Genomic DNA, 14,242 nt, shown 5'->3' with positions numbered 1-14,242 from the left:
TGTGTCTCCCTCTGTCTGCCCCTCTGCTGCTTGCACTCTGTCTCTCGCATTGTCTCAAAAATAAATATTAAAAAAATTAAATATAAATGTCTATTTATTTAAGTAATCCCTACACCCAACATGGGGCGCGAACTCACAACCCTGAGATCAAGAGTCCCGTGCTCTACTGACTGAGCCAGCCAGGTCCCCTGTTTATGTTTTAAAATACAAATTGGAGGGGCACCTGGGTGGCTCAGTCAGTTGGTCGTCCATCTTCAGTTCATGTCATGATCTCACGGTCCGTGAGTTCAAGCCCCTCATAGGGCTCTGTGCTGACAGCTCAGAGCCTGGCAGAGCCTGGAGCCTGCTTTGGATTCCGTGTCTCCCTCTCTCTCTGCCCTCCCCGCCCCCCACAAACTCTGTCTCTCTCTCACTCCAAAAATAAATAAACATTAAAAAAAATTTTTTTAATACCAATTGGACCACATAAGTTCCTTGCTTAAAATTCTCCTGGGTCCTCCCTCCCAGTTTGCTTGGAGTAATAAGAATAAAATAAAATGCCATAATAACAAAGAATAACAAAATTCAAATGCTTTGCCATGGCCCCCTAGGCTTTGTGTGCCTTGTCCCTGTCCACCCCTCCAGTCCCACTTGGGCCATCTTCCTCCTCAGCTACACTGGGATCCTTCTCGGTTGCCAGAATACATTGAATTTTTGCTTCAGGGCCTTCTCACATGTTGTTCCCTCTTCCTAGGACACCCTTCTTGCTTTTCACAGTACTGGCTCCTTTCCATCTTTTACCTGAAGTACCCTCCTCAGAGAAGCCGTCTCTGACCACCCCATTCAGGGAGGGTCCCCCTTATTCTTGCCCTTGACCCAGTTTGTCTCCTTCATGGCAGTCGTCACAATCTGAAATGGTTTATTTCTCAGTTCATTGTTTATTGCCTATGAATCTCTCTTGACCAGACCAGGGCTCTGATCTCAAGAGATACCTGGCATCACTCGGGACAGATGGACAGAGTCTAGGACTCTCATTTATCCATTTAGGATAATCTGGTGGTAGGGACACAGACTGTAGCCCAGACTACTTGGTTTGTGGACCAACTCTGCCTCTTCCTAGCTCTATGACCTTGGACAACTTATTTTACCTTTCCGTGCTTTGGTTTCACCATCTGTAAAATGGGAATACTAGTAGACCCCACTTTACAGGAGTCTTGGGAAAAATCAATGAGCTGTTGGCACATAGTAAGGGCCATAAAAGTGTTTGCTATCATTCACTCATCCATTCGATCAAACCTCAGATCTTCCCTATGACTACCCTATGCCAGGCTGGGTACTGGTGTCTCAAATAGGAATCAGGCTCCAGTCCTTGACCTCTATGTGGCACAGGAGACTGGTGGGCACAGGGGCAGAGAGGCCAGAGACCATAGGAGGGGCCTGTTTGAAACCCCCCACTATCCTCCTAACCCCCCCCTCACATTTTCCCTTAAAACATTTCTGAAAACTCCGAGCAAAACCAAAAATCAAAGTCCAGCAAGCCTGCTGAGACCTGCCATCCATTTCCCATCTAGCCGTCACTCTCCTCCTGTTCTCACTGCTGCCTTCAAGCAGCCTAGATAGTGTCCGTTGTCAGTCCCAGTATCCTTGTTGGCAAAGACCGTGCTCTGCTTTGCCTCCCTTCCCTTCCAGTGTACTTGCCCAGAAGTCCCCAAGCCTGCAGCAATCCAACCACCCACCTTCTCTGGGCACAGAGGAGACAACCACCTGCTGTGCAGGCAGGGTCACAACTCCCAGCCTCAAAAGGACATGAGCCAGCCCCAGCAACCATCCAGTGCATTTCCTAATAAGCTGGCCCTATAGATCTGCCCAGAGGACCAGTTCACGCCCTTTCTTCTGTCTTTCACCTTCCCCCCTCTTCCCTCCTCACTTGTACTCTAAATGCCCTCACCTTTTGCATACCTCCCACCTTCTGTAACCCCTTCTCAAGCATCATCTATCTCTCCCTCCGCACAGAATTATCCTTGCAGCATACAAATAGGTTCTAGAATTTCCCATTTAAAAAGAAAAAAACAAAACAAAACAAATATCTTCCCTTAGAGAATTAAGCATTTATCCTGCTTTCTTAGGAAGATCTGCAGTTCATTCCTAGCGGATGAGGGAAAGCTTTTCTTTGCAGAAAAAAGTGCCAACTAATACACTAGAAGGGATGTGAGAACTAGAAAAAAACCCATTTTGCAGCCTCAATTAGATAATCAATTTAGGCAAAAGAATCATCAGTGATGTGTGAGTCAGCTTGGGCAGTCATCACCAAATGCAGGGTGGCTCAAACAACAACCTATCTCTCACAGTTTGGTGGGCTGAAGGTCCCAGATCAAGGTCTAGTGGGATTGGCTTCTGGTGAGAGCTCTCTTCCTGGCTTGCAGACAGCCACCTTCCAGGTACATTCTCACAGGACAGAGAGAAGGTGAACTCTTTGGTGTCTGCTCGGATTCCAGCCCCACCCTTATTACCTCATTTAACTTTTAATTACTTCCAGAAGGGCCCTATCTTCAAATACAGTCAAATACAGGGATTAAGGCTGCAACGTGTGAACTGGGGGGAAGGGGGACACAATCCAGTGCATTGTAGATGCCAAAAATGCCAGGTGAAAGGTTTTAAGGAACAGTTAACACGGCGCTGGGAAGGAGCACGGCACAGCCGATCTGTTATTTGCAAAAGGGATTTCTCCTTTTTAATGGAGAAGTCTGGTAGACACCTCGTAACTAAAGTAAGCTGGCACCATGTGACTCCTTGGGTGATGACTATTAAGGATGCGTCATCACTGTGAATAATTCTTGCTACAGAAGCTTAACCTAAAAGCAATCAAGGGGTCAGCAAACTATTGGTCATATATGACCTCTGCCTGTTTTCGTGCATCCCCTGAGCTGAGAATGACTTTTGCATTTTTAAGTGGTTCGAAAAATCGAAGGGAGAATAATACTGCTTGACATATGATAATTAGGGTAAATCCAAATTTCAGTGTCCATAAATAAAGTTGTATTGAAGCACAGCCATGCTCCAGGGGCTTTCGTATTGTGCGTGGCTGCTTTCACATTACAATGAGGGTTGGATAGTTGCAAGAGATGCTGTATGATCTACAAAGCCAAAAATATTTACTTGGCTTTATAGAAAGTTTGCCAATCCCTGCTCTCGACCTGACTTCCAGGTACAAGATACACAGAGCTTAGAGGACTAAGGTAAACAGCGTTATGAGGGGAACTTCAAACCCATCTACAGTGTGAAACATCCTATGAGAACACTGGCCTGGTCACTTTAAAAAGTTGCTGTCATTAAAAAAAAGGGGGGGCAGGATGGGGGGGGGGTGACTGTTCTATACTGAAAGAGACCAAAGAGACATCACTACCAAATATAGTGTGTGAACCTTGGTTAGATATTTTTGGAGAAAAACCTGCTAAAAGCCAGTAGTGGTTGATAATGTTTTTCTCTTTCTCTCCTAGATTTTCAGCTCCACTAGGGCAGGAGTTTTGTCTCTAAGTCTGCCCAGCACCTTGCAAGTGCCCGGCACCTAGTAGGTGCTTGATAGACGCTGGTGGCAAACAGGAATGAAAGAAGGAATCACTTTCGCTTGAGGGACGGGGATGACCTCACAGAGGAGGGAGTGTCCGAGTGGGTTCTGAAAGATAAATAGGAGACTGCCCACGGGAGAAACTTCTAATAGAGCCCCCCGCTCAATGGCTCTGGGGGCAGGGATGACACCCATTCTGAGGGCCCCAGACAGCGAGCAGAACTCTGACTGGTGGGTGGAGGCTCAGGCAGGCAGGCAGAGTTTCAGCTCAAGAGCAGAGGAAGAACGACAACGGTCAGGACAGCTCAGCAGCAGCATGGTTGGTCTCAGGAGGCGCCAGAGTGAGCAGGTGGAGGAAATCCACATGTAGGCGGGGGTGGGCCTCCATGGGGATGCACAACCAGTCCCACCACCAAGCCTTTGATCCATGGTGCTCCCCATGTGATGGCCTCTCTCCTCTTTTTTTTTTTTTTTTTTTTTTTTTTTTTGCCCAGGCTCAGCCTTCTAGGCAGGTGGTATTTTCTCCCTTCTCTGAACCTTGAGCATTTCTTGTCTGCACCGTAGGGGGCGTTTCACACGCTTGGCCTTCTATGGGCAGGAACGTCTTCACCTAGTTAAGAGGCAGGACCTCTGACCCACTGTATGACCTTGAGAAAGTGCCTGTCTTTGGCCTTCTGTTTCCTGATCTGTACAAGGATAGGGTGGGACAAGAAGTCCAATGAGGGCTGTTCAATCTCCAGATGTCTTGCTTGAAGTCTGTCTGGTCCTCTTGGCCTGTATATAACTGGGGACTCCTGGAGGACAGGGAGGGTTCTGGCTGAAGCCCCTCTGCCAGGACCCCCAGGAAGGGACCCGACTCATCTCTGCACAGCACAGGAGCCAGGGGTGGCTGTGGGGTGTGTGGTGATCCTCTGACCTCCTTCCTTGTCAAAGGCAGCGTGGGTCATTCAGGCCCCACAAGTTACTAACTGTGTTGTCTTAGGCAAGTGATTTAACAATTCTAGGCTTTAGTTTCTACATCAATAAAACCAGAACAGTAATAGCTATCTTCCAGGAGGTGGAGTAAAAGAAATGATGGCTTTGAAAGCACCTCTACCAGATGTACAAAGAGCCATCAGGAGCCAGGGAGGGAGGTCTGATCAGTTTTAGAATCTTTCCCACCGCTCCTTACCCTAGTCCCTCCATTCTCATAAGGTGATTGATGCAGGGAGAAATAATAAATACTTTCTATGTCTAAAGCAGGCCCGGCACATAGTAGGCGCTCAAATGTTTGTTAAAAGAAAGATTCATTCTATAACCACTATCTCGCTTGAGCCCTGAAGCAAAATGGGAAGGGGCAAGATAATGGTTCTCTCTGTTGCAAGGGTAAAGCCACTGCAGCTCAGAGAAGTAAAGCGATTTGGCAAAAGTAACACAGAAGAGCTGGGTTTGGAACCTAGTACCTTCTGCTTACAGAACCCATCATTGAGATCCCCTCCCATGCAGCCATCTGTGGTCAGGGACTTGCCAGTCTCTGCCTATACTCACCGTCACATAAGGGCGACCTGGTGGGTGGCCCTTGGACAAACACAGAGCAGGGCAAGTATGCCCCCCCCCCCAATCCAGGGGCTCAACTCTGCTCTTTGGTGGCCCAGAAGTATGCTCCTTGGACAGAGAGACAGCTTGGCCTTGGCTCAGCTGCCCATTTATCAACAGATCCATGGAGCCACAGGACAGGTGTCCCAGAGCAGGACAGTGGGAAAACTGGCACAGTACGGGGCTGTCTGAGACTGTGGGACTGCCTCTGGGTGGCTGACCCAGCCAGGGGGCTCATGACAAGTTGACGTGGGAGGTCAGGGGTATGCCACCCCAGGGCCTAGGTGCTCCCAACTTCTGTGAGGACTACCATGTTTCCGGTTAGTGGGGCTCTTATCCTGGGGCGGGGGGAGTGTTTCTAGAGGAGGGCAGTACTTGGCTGGGAGCACCACGGGGAAGGCAGTGGAGCCATCTCACAGATTCCTCCCACCAGAGGGGTTGACGTTGGACTTCACTGATGTCCAGGAGCCGTCTGAAGCCCCGGAGGACGTGAGAACCAGCAGGAGCTGACTCAAGTACTACCACTGTCCCTGAGGGCAGGACAGAGCATTATGGAGGTGCTGGGTTTCAGAGTAGGCCTGGAATGTTCCTGAAGGGGCAGCAAGATTTTCACTAGGGGTGGAGAGCTCTAATGGGAGGGAGGACTAGAGTACTAAAGTGAGGTGCAGAGTATTAGGCGTGTTGGTATGTTTCAGGGGGACTGGGATATGAAGGTTGGGGCACACATTTTAAAGTTGAGCTGGAGTCGGGGTGCCTGGATGACTCAGTCGGTTAAGCGTCCCGACTTCAACTCAGGTCATGATCTCACGGCTCATGGGTTCGAGCCCTGCGTTGGATTCTGTGCTGACGGCTCAGAGCCTGGAGCCTGCTTCGGATTCTGTGTCTCCCTCTCTCTCTGCCCCACCCCTGCTCCTACGCTGTGCCTCTCTCTCTCTCTCTCTCTCTCTCAAAAATAAAAAATAAACATTGAAAATTTTTAAAGTTGAGCTGGAGCCTCACAGCAGGGTCTGGAGTACTTCAGAGATGATGGGCTCTGGTACAGTGGGGGTTACAGGACTTCACTGAGGGCTGGGTTATTTCACAAGGTGTGAGAAGATGATGGGGAGTGAAGAAGATTTGGAGTATCTCAGAGGAAGGCTGGAATATTACAGAGGAGGCTAAAGTCTCCTGGGAGAAGCTCGATTATTTGAGGGAGCAGGGGTACTTCAGAGGGGGCCGGACTCTTTCACATGGTGCAACGAGATTGTCTCAGAGGTGAGCGAGTATGGTGGTGGGGACGGGGTGTGACCCTGAGGTTGTCCGGAGAGCCCCCTTAGCCCTGAGTCTGTAGTACAAGGATTCCAGGGGCGTCCCTGGGAGTCCAGGCTCGTGCTCTCTCCTGCCTCCTCCCACGGCAGGCCATCACCTCCATTTCAGCCACCAGCAGTCCTGACGTATGGGCTATGCTGGTGACCGTGGCCCTGGGAGCCAACATCCGCTGTTGACTCCAAGTCAATGACACCAAAGAGAAGCCAGTCCCAGTGCAGAATCCTGCCCGAGCTCTGGGGCTTCCAGATAAGGGTCAGACCAACTTGACCATTCCTCTGCCTCTGGGCAGGACTTCCTTCCCGTTTTCAGCAGCCCTCTCCCAAGAGTTGAGGTAGGGGGCATTGATGGACACAGACCCCTCTGGTTCCAGGGGTCTCTGCAGTCTAGCCACAGTCCCTTCTGCACTGATGGGGGAGGGCATACTTATTTCCTGAGTATGGGAACCCTGTTGGGGTGGGGGAGCCTACTCTCCCGCAGCCTGTGAGATCTGAGGCCCTCGGGGGGCCAGGAGTGCTCAGTGCTCGAGAGGGTGTCAGTAGGTGGTGGGTGGAAGAGTGTGTGCCAACTCTGGGTGGCCTCAGGCCCTCAGGGGCCAATTCCTGTTTGTCCTACTATGTACAGCTTCAGCTACCTACTGGGCTGTCACCAACTTCTCCAACTGCTACACATGACACCTTCCCCCTTCCAAAGGGCGACTGGCCCCAGCTCACTTAACATGGGACAGAGCCCCAGACACCCTCCCTGCCTGAGCACCCACATTTCTACCTTCTGTGTCCACACCCCCCGGCCGCACACCCTGTACAATGAGGTAGCACAATGCTGTGGTTTCTCACCCAGCGTCAGGCCTGGGGCTGGTATCTCGCCTCTCTGAATGCCCTGTGTCTCCATCAAACTGAAGACTATCCTCTTACCTCCCCCCTCCCCACCCCCCCCAGCAGACTGAGGCTCCCTGGGAATGGAGAATTTGGGGATGGGGGTGGAGGGCTCCCGACAGTCCTCTAGGCCTTATCAGAATGGGAAGAAAGAATGCAAATACTGTCTCTGAGACAGCTAGGTCAGCCTGGCCTGGCATATGCCCAAGCCTGGAGTCCCTGCCAGAGGAAGGAGAGAAGAAAGGGAAGAGGGATCACTTTTTATTGAGCACCTACTATATGCCAGGTCCTATTCTAGACATTCTACATGCATAGAGTTTCTGTTCCTTTTTTTAAAAAATTTTATGTGTGTTTTTTTTCATTTTTTAAAATTTAGTTTTGCCCTTCCTCACTGCCCTCCAAATCCCGCTGTAGCCATTGCCTCAACCACGATGCCGAAAGGAAAGAGGCAGAGTCAGCAGCAGCCGCCTCCACCGCAGCAGCCCCCGTGGGAAGAGACTGGAGACGAGGAGGATGGGAGTCCCATAGGACCACCCAGCCTTCTGGGCCCTCCCCCCGTGGCCAATGGAAAGCCTGGTGGCCCCAAGTCAGCCCCACACTGGGATCCACCCACATGTCCACCATCAGTAGAATGGATAAATAAGTTGTTGCGTGTGCATGCGATGGGATACCACACTGCAATGAAAATGAACGAACTCCTGCTACAGGCAACTTGGATGAATCTCACAAACACGATGTTGAGCGAAAGGAGCCAGACAGAAAGGAATGAAGACTCTCTTCACAGAGGTCCTCCAGGCTCAAGGGGACCAATGATTCCACCACTGCTGAGTCTCCCACTTCCTCCCCGGGGCAGATGCCCAATTCGGGGGGGCCTAGGCCCCAGATGTGGCCCATATGGTCGTGGTTGGTGGGGGGCCAACACTGGACCTCCTTTTCCTGGACCAGGCCATGGGGGTCCTTCCAGGGGAGGCTTTCACGAAGAGCAGAGAAATCCTCGAAGGCTCAAAAGTTGGTCTCTTATCAAAAATACCTGCCCACCCAAGGATGGCCCCCAAGTTATGGAAGACAAATCCAACCGCCCTGACACTTTGCCGCAAAGGGTCACTGTCGATATGAGGACCTCTGTGCCTTCTACTACCCAGGCGTCAATGGACCTCCTCTGTGAGACTGTGCCTTCCCATCTGGGCTGGAAGGAGCCCTCTGTGACCTAGCGGCCATATATTTCCCTGTGGCCCTGGGATGGCTACCGGGAGGCTGTTGCACCCACCACCCTCAGTCGGTGACACCCACCCCCATCCGCCACCTCCCCATTTGGGGTCCAGAGTTGTGTTTCATCACTGGGGCTCAGCGTGTCGTCTTTCTTCTGATCCAGCCTCCAGTGACGCCTTCAGGACCCCATCTTTGCTCCCCTCCACTGCCTCCTGGATCCTCTTCCCCCTCACCAGCGGACTGCTGAACAGGAAACCTCTTTGGTGCTATTTCTTGTGCACCTGCCCACCCAGCCCCCCGTACTGCCCTCGATTCCAGAAAGCTCTGGAGCAGTCTCCTACCATTGCCTTCTGGCTGCTTAAGTCCTTTTTATGCGACAACTCATACCCCCAAAGTTGCCAGTTACTCTGTGAAACTCACCAGGTTGATCTGGGGTCAAGTATGGATGACCCGTGTAGAGTTACTTCCTGAAGGGCCACTCTCCCTGCTTTTGGATTTTGTAGTTTCTGCGTCAGTAGCACGATCCCCACCTCTCTGGTCTGTGATCACTGTGCTTTGTGAAACTGTGCATCCCTTCGTACGCAGCCTCTCTCAGTGTCCGCGGGCATCTTTGTGGCTTCCCGACACTAGAGTAAGTTTTTCTGCCCAAACGAGTGAGACTCGGTGCCCTCTAGACTTTCCACACCTCCCCACGGTGGGAGAATTGTGAACCTTTCTGCGAGACTGCCTCCCTGGTCTCCCCATCCTGGTGTCGGTTTCTCTGGGTTTGACACAAGCCCATGAGATGTCCTCTAAAGCTTCTGATGGGCAACCCTATCTCCTCTCCAGCCCACTTTAGCTAGACTATGTCATTGTGAGGCCACCAGCCCTTGCGTCTGAATTCTGTGAATCTCCACCCGGCCTACCTTTGGGTGGAACCTGGACAGCACTGTCGCCTTCGTCTAACCTTCTTCCCTGCATCCCTGGCACTGGTTGTTTCCTGTGAAAGCGGCAGTGAGTTTTGAACTGGCCCTGAGGAAATGGGTCAGGGGTTGGGTGGGCAAAAGGGAAGGATGAGAGCCGTTGGGGAACTGAGAACAAATTTTTTTTTCTTTTTAACATTTTTTTTTTTATGTTAGCAATAAATGCAGTGGCAAAAAAATATTTTTGAGAGTAAGAGTGTGAGTGGGGGACAGGAAGAGAGAGAGGGAGACAGAAGACCCGAAGTGGGCTCCACACGGACAGCAGCGAGCCCAACGTGGGGCTCAAACCCACCAACCGTGAGATCACGACCTGAGACGAAGTCAGTCGGTTCAACCAACTGAGTCACCCAGGTGCCCCAAGCTGTTATTTATTTATTTATTTATTTATTTAGAGAGAACGAGCGGGGGAGGGGCAGAGAGAGAGAGAAAGAGAGAGACAAGCCCAAGCAGGCTCTACACTGTCAGTGCAGGGCCAGACGAGGGGCTCAAACTCACGAACCGTGAGATCAGGACCTGAGCCGAAATCAAGAGTCTGTCAAGTAACAGACTGAGCCACCCGGGTGCCCCTAGAGTTGCTCTTCCTTTTACAGGAATAGGGAAACCGAGGCCAGAGAGCTCCCAGGCAAGAGAGACTTGCCCAGGGTCATACAGCTAGTGAATGAGTAAAAAAGCTGGGTTTGGGCTCAGGGTCTACCCGAACTAACACTGCCTTCTCTCCATAACCCTGATGTGGGCCGCTAGACAAATCCTCCTTTCACCATCTATTGGCTGAATGACCTTGACCAAGTTGCTTAACCTCCTGAAGGCTCAGCCTCCTGATCTGTAAAATGGGGGTATTAACAAAATCTGTGTTCGAGATGAACTGAGATTAATGCATGTGAATGAAGTGCCTGTTGTCTTGTATTACCGTGCAGAGTAAAGGGTAGATAACGCCAACATTTGAAACATACGGAAGAGACATGGTGCAGCCCCGAGTTTGAAGGAAGAGACAAAGCAAAACGGCAGAAGTCACCCCATTTATAAGTTCTCCAGGTCCGGGGGAAGGGAGAAGACATTAAGGCATATGGACCACAAGCTCCCAGCCCCGCCTTGCCCTTAAGCACTGCACTCGGTTACTTGAAGTGTATGTTATATATCAGCCTTTTCCCCTGGACCCTTGAGAGCCTGGCCCAGAGCTGGCATCTCTCAGTGCTGGTTACACTGAAAAACAACATGTTTATTTATTGAGTATTTATGATGAGCCAAGGGTGATGCTAAGGGCCTTCTGTGCGTTAGCTCATTTAGATCTTCACAATGACCATGAAAGAGGGCACCCATTTTACAGAGAGGGAAAATGACATTAGAGAAGATAAGAGCTGGGTGTGTGGCACATAGCTGGTGCTCTTGACTTTTGCTCTGAAAGGCTGAACAGACGGATGGATGAATTAAGAAGGGGGAGGCGGGAGCAAGGAGGTCAAGGTCACAAGTGTTCATCTCTCCCCTCATCCATCTTTATTAGCTGCCACAACTGTGTCCACCACACCTTGTGCCTGGTCCCCCATCACCTGATGGACACAGTCCTAGGGAGCTGGCAGTTCTGCAGGGCCCGCTGAGATCCTCTGAGCCGAATAAAGGAGCAATCTCTCCTGCCAAGCATCTGGCCAGTGTGCCTCTGCCTGGGAACCTGACCTGGAAATTCCATGATGAGGGCCCATCTCCAAATCTCTGACAACCAACAAAGAGTATAGGAAAACGTCGCCCAGCTGCTCTCTCAGAGGTCCCAGGGAACTAAGGGGAAATTCATTCTTTATTGTAGCAGGAGTGATTTCAGCTAGATTGCAGAAGGGACTTACCGACAGAGAGGGGGAGCAGATCTGGGATTCCTTGCTAGAGTTAGAAAATGACACAGTGGTCCCCGTGGGTGGCTCCACAGGCTGAGCTGTGAACAAGGCAGACACAGTCTCTCCCGTCTTGGAACTTAGAAGGGGGAGGAGACAATCAACGCATATGTAATATCGAGGCTGATATATGCTTTGAAGAAAGGTAAAGCAGGGAAGGGGATAGCGCATGGTGGCATTTGCGAGTCAGATTTTATTTTTGATTTTATTTTTTTATTTTTTTAGGTGAGAGAAGGCCTCTGCAGAGGCGACTTGAAGCAGAGATCTGAATGAAGTGAGGGAACAGCCAGTGCAAAGGCCCTGAGGTGGGAGTGTGCCCGGCAGGCTCTGGGAACAGCAGGCCGCCTGTCCGAGTGAATGAGGGGCACGAACCAGAGCTGAACGGAGAGAGATCCTTGCACTCTGGTGTGCACTGGTCAGCCATAGCATGATATGTGACTTTGTTATAAATGTGATAGGAAACCATTGGAGGGTTTTCAAGCAGGAGAGTAATGTGATTTGTGTTTTAAAATAATTTTTAATGCTTTATTTTTGAGAGACAGAGAGAGAGACAGAGTGAGAGTGGGAGAGGGGCAGAGAGAGGGAGACACAGAATCTGAAGTGGGCTGTAGGCTCTGAGCTGTCAGCACAGAGCCGGACGTGGGGCTTGAGCTCTTGAACCGCAAGATTATGACCTGAGCCAAAGTCAGATGTTTAAACTGACTGAGCCACCCAGGTGTCCCTAAAATAATCTTTTAAAAGATTTTTTTTTTTTTTAATTTTTTCAACGTTTTTTATTTATTTTTGGGACAGAGAGACAGAGCATGAACGGGGGAGGGGCAGAGAGAGAGGGAGACACAGAATCGGAAACAGGCTCCAGGCTCCGAGCCATCAGCCCAGAGCCCGACGCGGGGCTCAAACTCACGGACCGCGAGATCGTGACCTGGCTGAGGTCGGACGCTTAACCGACTGCGCCACCCAGGCGCCCCTAAAAGATTTTATTTTTAAGAAATCTCTACACCCAGCCTGGGGCTCAAACTCACAACCCCAAGATCAAGAGTTGCACACCCCACTGACTGAGCCGACCAGATGCCCCTAAAATAATTTTTGACTTAATTTTTTGAAGTAAGGTCTAGGCCCAACATGGGGCTTGCACTCGCAATCAAGAGTCACATGGTCTACTGACTGAGCCAGCCAGGCGCTCTTTAATTTATTTTTTAAACAGCTAATACATTCATATGGTTCAAAGAGTAAAATATATTATGAGGCGCCTGGGTGGCTCAGTCGGTTGAGCGCCTGACTCTTGATTTCTTTGGCTCAGGACATGATCTTGGGGGCGTGGGATTGAGCTCCGCATCGGGCTCTGCACTGAGCGTGGAGCCTGCTTGAGATTCTCCCTCTCTCTCCCTCTACCCTCTCTCTCTCCCCTTACTCTCTGTCTCTCCCTAAAAAAATTAAAAAGCCCCCAAAATGCAAAGTATTGTTCCCCTTCATGCCTTTATTCCCTTCCTTCCACCAACCACGTATTAGTTTCTTGATCGTCCTTCTAAGACTTCTTTACACAAACACAAGCATATATGTAATTAACATTTATATAGCACTACTATGTGTCAGACCTTATTCTTAACTTTATTTTTTTAATGTTTTGTTTATTTTTGAGAGCAAGAGAGACAGAGCACGAGCAGGGGAGGGGCAGAGAGAAATGGGGAGACACAGAATCCAAAACAGGCTCCAGGCTCTGAGCTGTCAGCACAGAGCCCAACGTGGGGCTCGAACTCACAGACCGCGAGCTCATGACCTGAGCCGAAGTCGGACGCTTAACCGACTGAGCCACCCAGGTGCCCCTGACCTCATTCTTATCTTTAAAAGATTAACTCATTTAATCTTTATGACTCAACCCTATGACCTAAGTACTGTTAGCCCTACTTTACAGATGAGGAAACTAGGGCACAGAGAGGCTAAATTATTGCCCCAAATTGCACAGCTTTTAAGTAACCATATTAGTTCTCTAGGGCTGCTATAACCATAACAAATTACCACAAACTGGATGGCTTCAAACAACAGAAACTTTTTCTTTTAAAAAAAAAATATACATATTATTTATTAATTTATTGTATTTTTGAGAAAGAGAGAGAGTGCACAAGCAGGGGGGTGGGGGGACTGGGAGACAGGGAGACGCAGAATCTGAAGCAGGTTCCAGGCTCTGAGCTGTCAGCACAGAGCCCAACATGGGGCTCAAACCCACAAACCAGGAGATCGTGACCTGAGCCAAAGTCAGACACTCAACTGAAGGAGCCACCCAGGAGCCCCCAGAAATTTGTTCTTTCATAGTTCTGGAGGCTAGAAATCCAAAATTGAGGTGCCAGCAGGATTCATTGTTTTTAGAGGCTCTCAGGAGCATTTGTCCCATGCCTCTCCTCCAGCTTCAGGTACTTTCTTCCAATCCTTGGTTTGTAGATGCGTCTCTCCAACCTCTGCCTCTGTCTTCACACGGCATTTTCTACTGCGTGTCTGTCTCTGGGTCCAAATATTTCTCTCCTTATAAGGATACCTGTCATGATGGATGCAGGGCCCACCCTAATCAAGTATGACCTTAACTTGATCCGCAAAGGCTCTATTTCCAAATGAGGTCACATTCACACGTTCCAGGCGGACGTGAATTTCGGCGGGACGCTATTCAACCCACTACAACACGGGAATGTGTATTTGAACTAAGGCGGTCTGGCTTCTGAGTCTGTGCTCTTAATCACTGGTTATGCTGCCACTCAGTAAGGTCACAAATATAGAGACATAAGAAAATATTAAAACTCTTTTTCTACAGACAGTGGAATATCACATATGTTTCTCTGTACCTTGCTTTTTATTTTTCACTTTTTATTATTTTTTTCTTTTTTTTTTAAATTTTTTAACATTTAT

General features: G+C 49.8%; 1 pseudogene; it reads left to right on the top strand.

The window, feature by feature from the left end:
* Window positions 1-7,730: 7,730 nt before the first annotated feature.
* Window positions 7,731-9,561, top strand: LOC132672935 (proline-rich protein 3-like; annotated as a pseudogene).
* The last annotated feature ends 4,681 nt before the right edge of the window (window positions 9,562-14,242 follow it).

Source organism: Panthera onca, chromosome C1, assembly GCF_046562875.1.
Source record: "Panthera onca isolate mPanOnc1 chromosome C1, mPanOnc1 haplotype 2, whole genome shotgun sequence".
In the NCBI taxonomy this organism is placed as follows: Eukaryota; Metazoa; Chordata; class Mammalia; order Carnivora; family Felidae; genus Panthera; species Panthera onca.
Note: the sequence above shows the minus strand (reverse complement) of the source record. Positions and strands in the feature narration are given on the sequence as shown.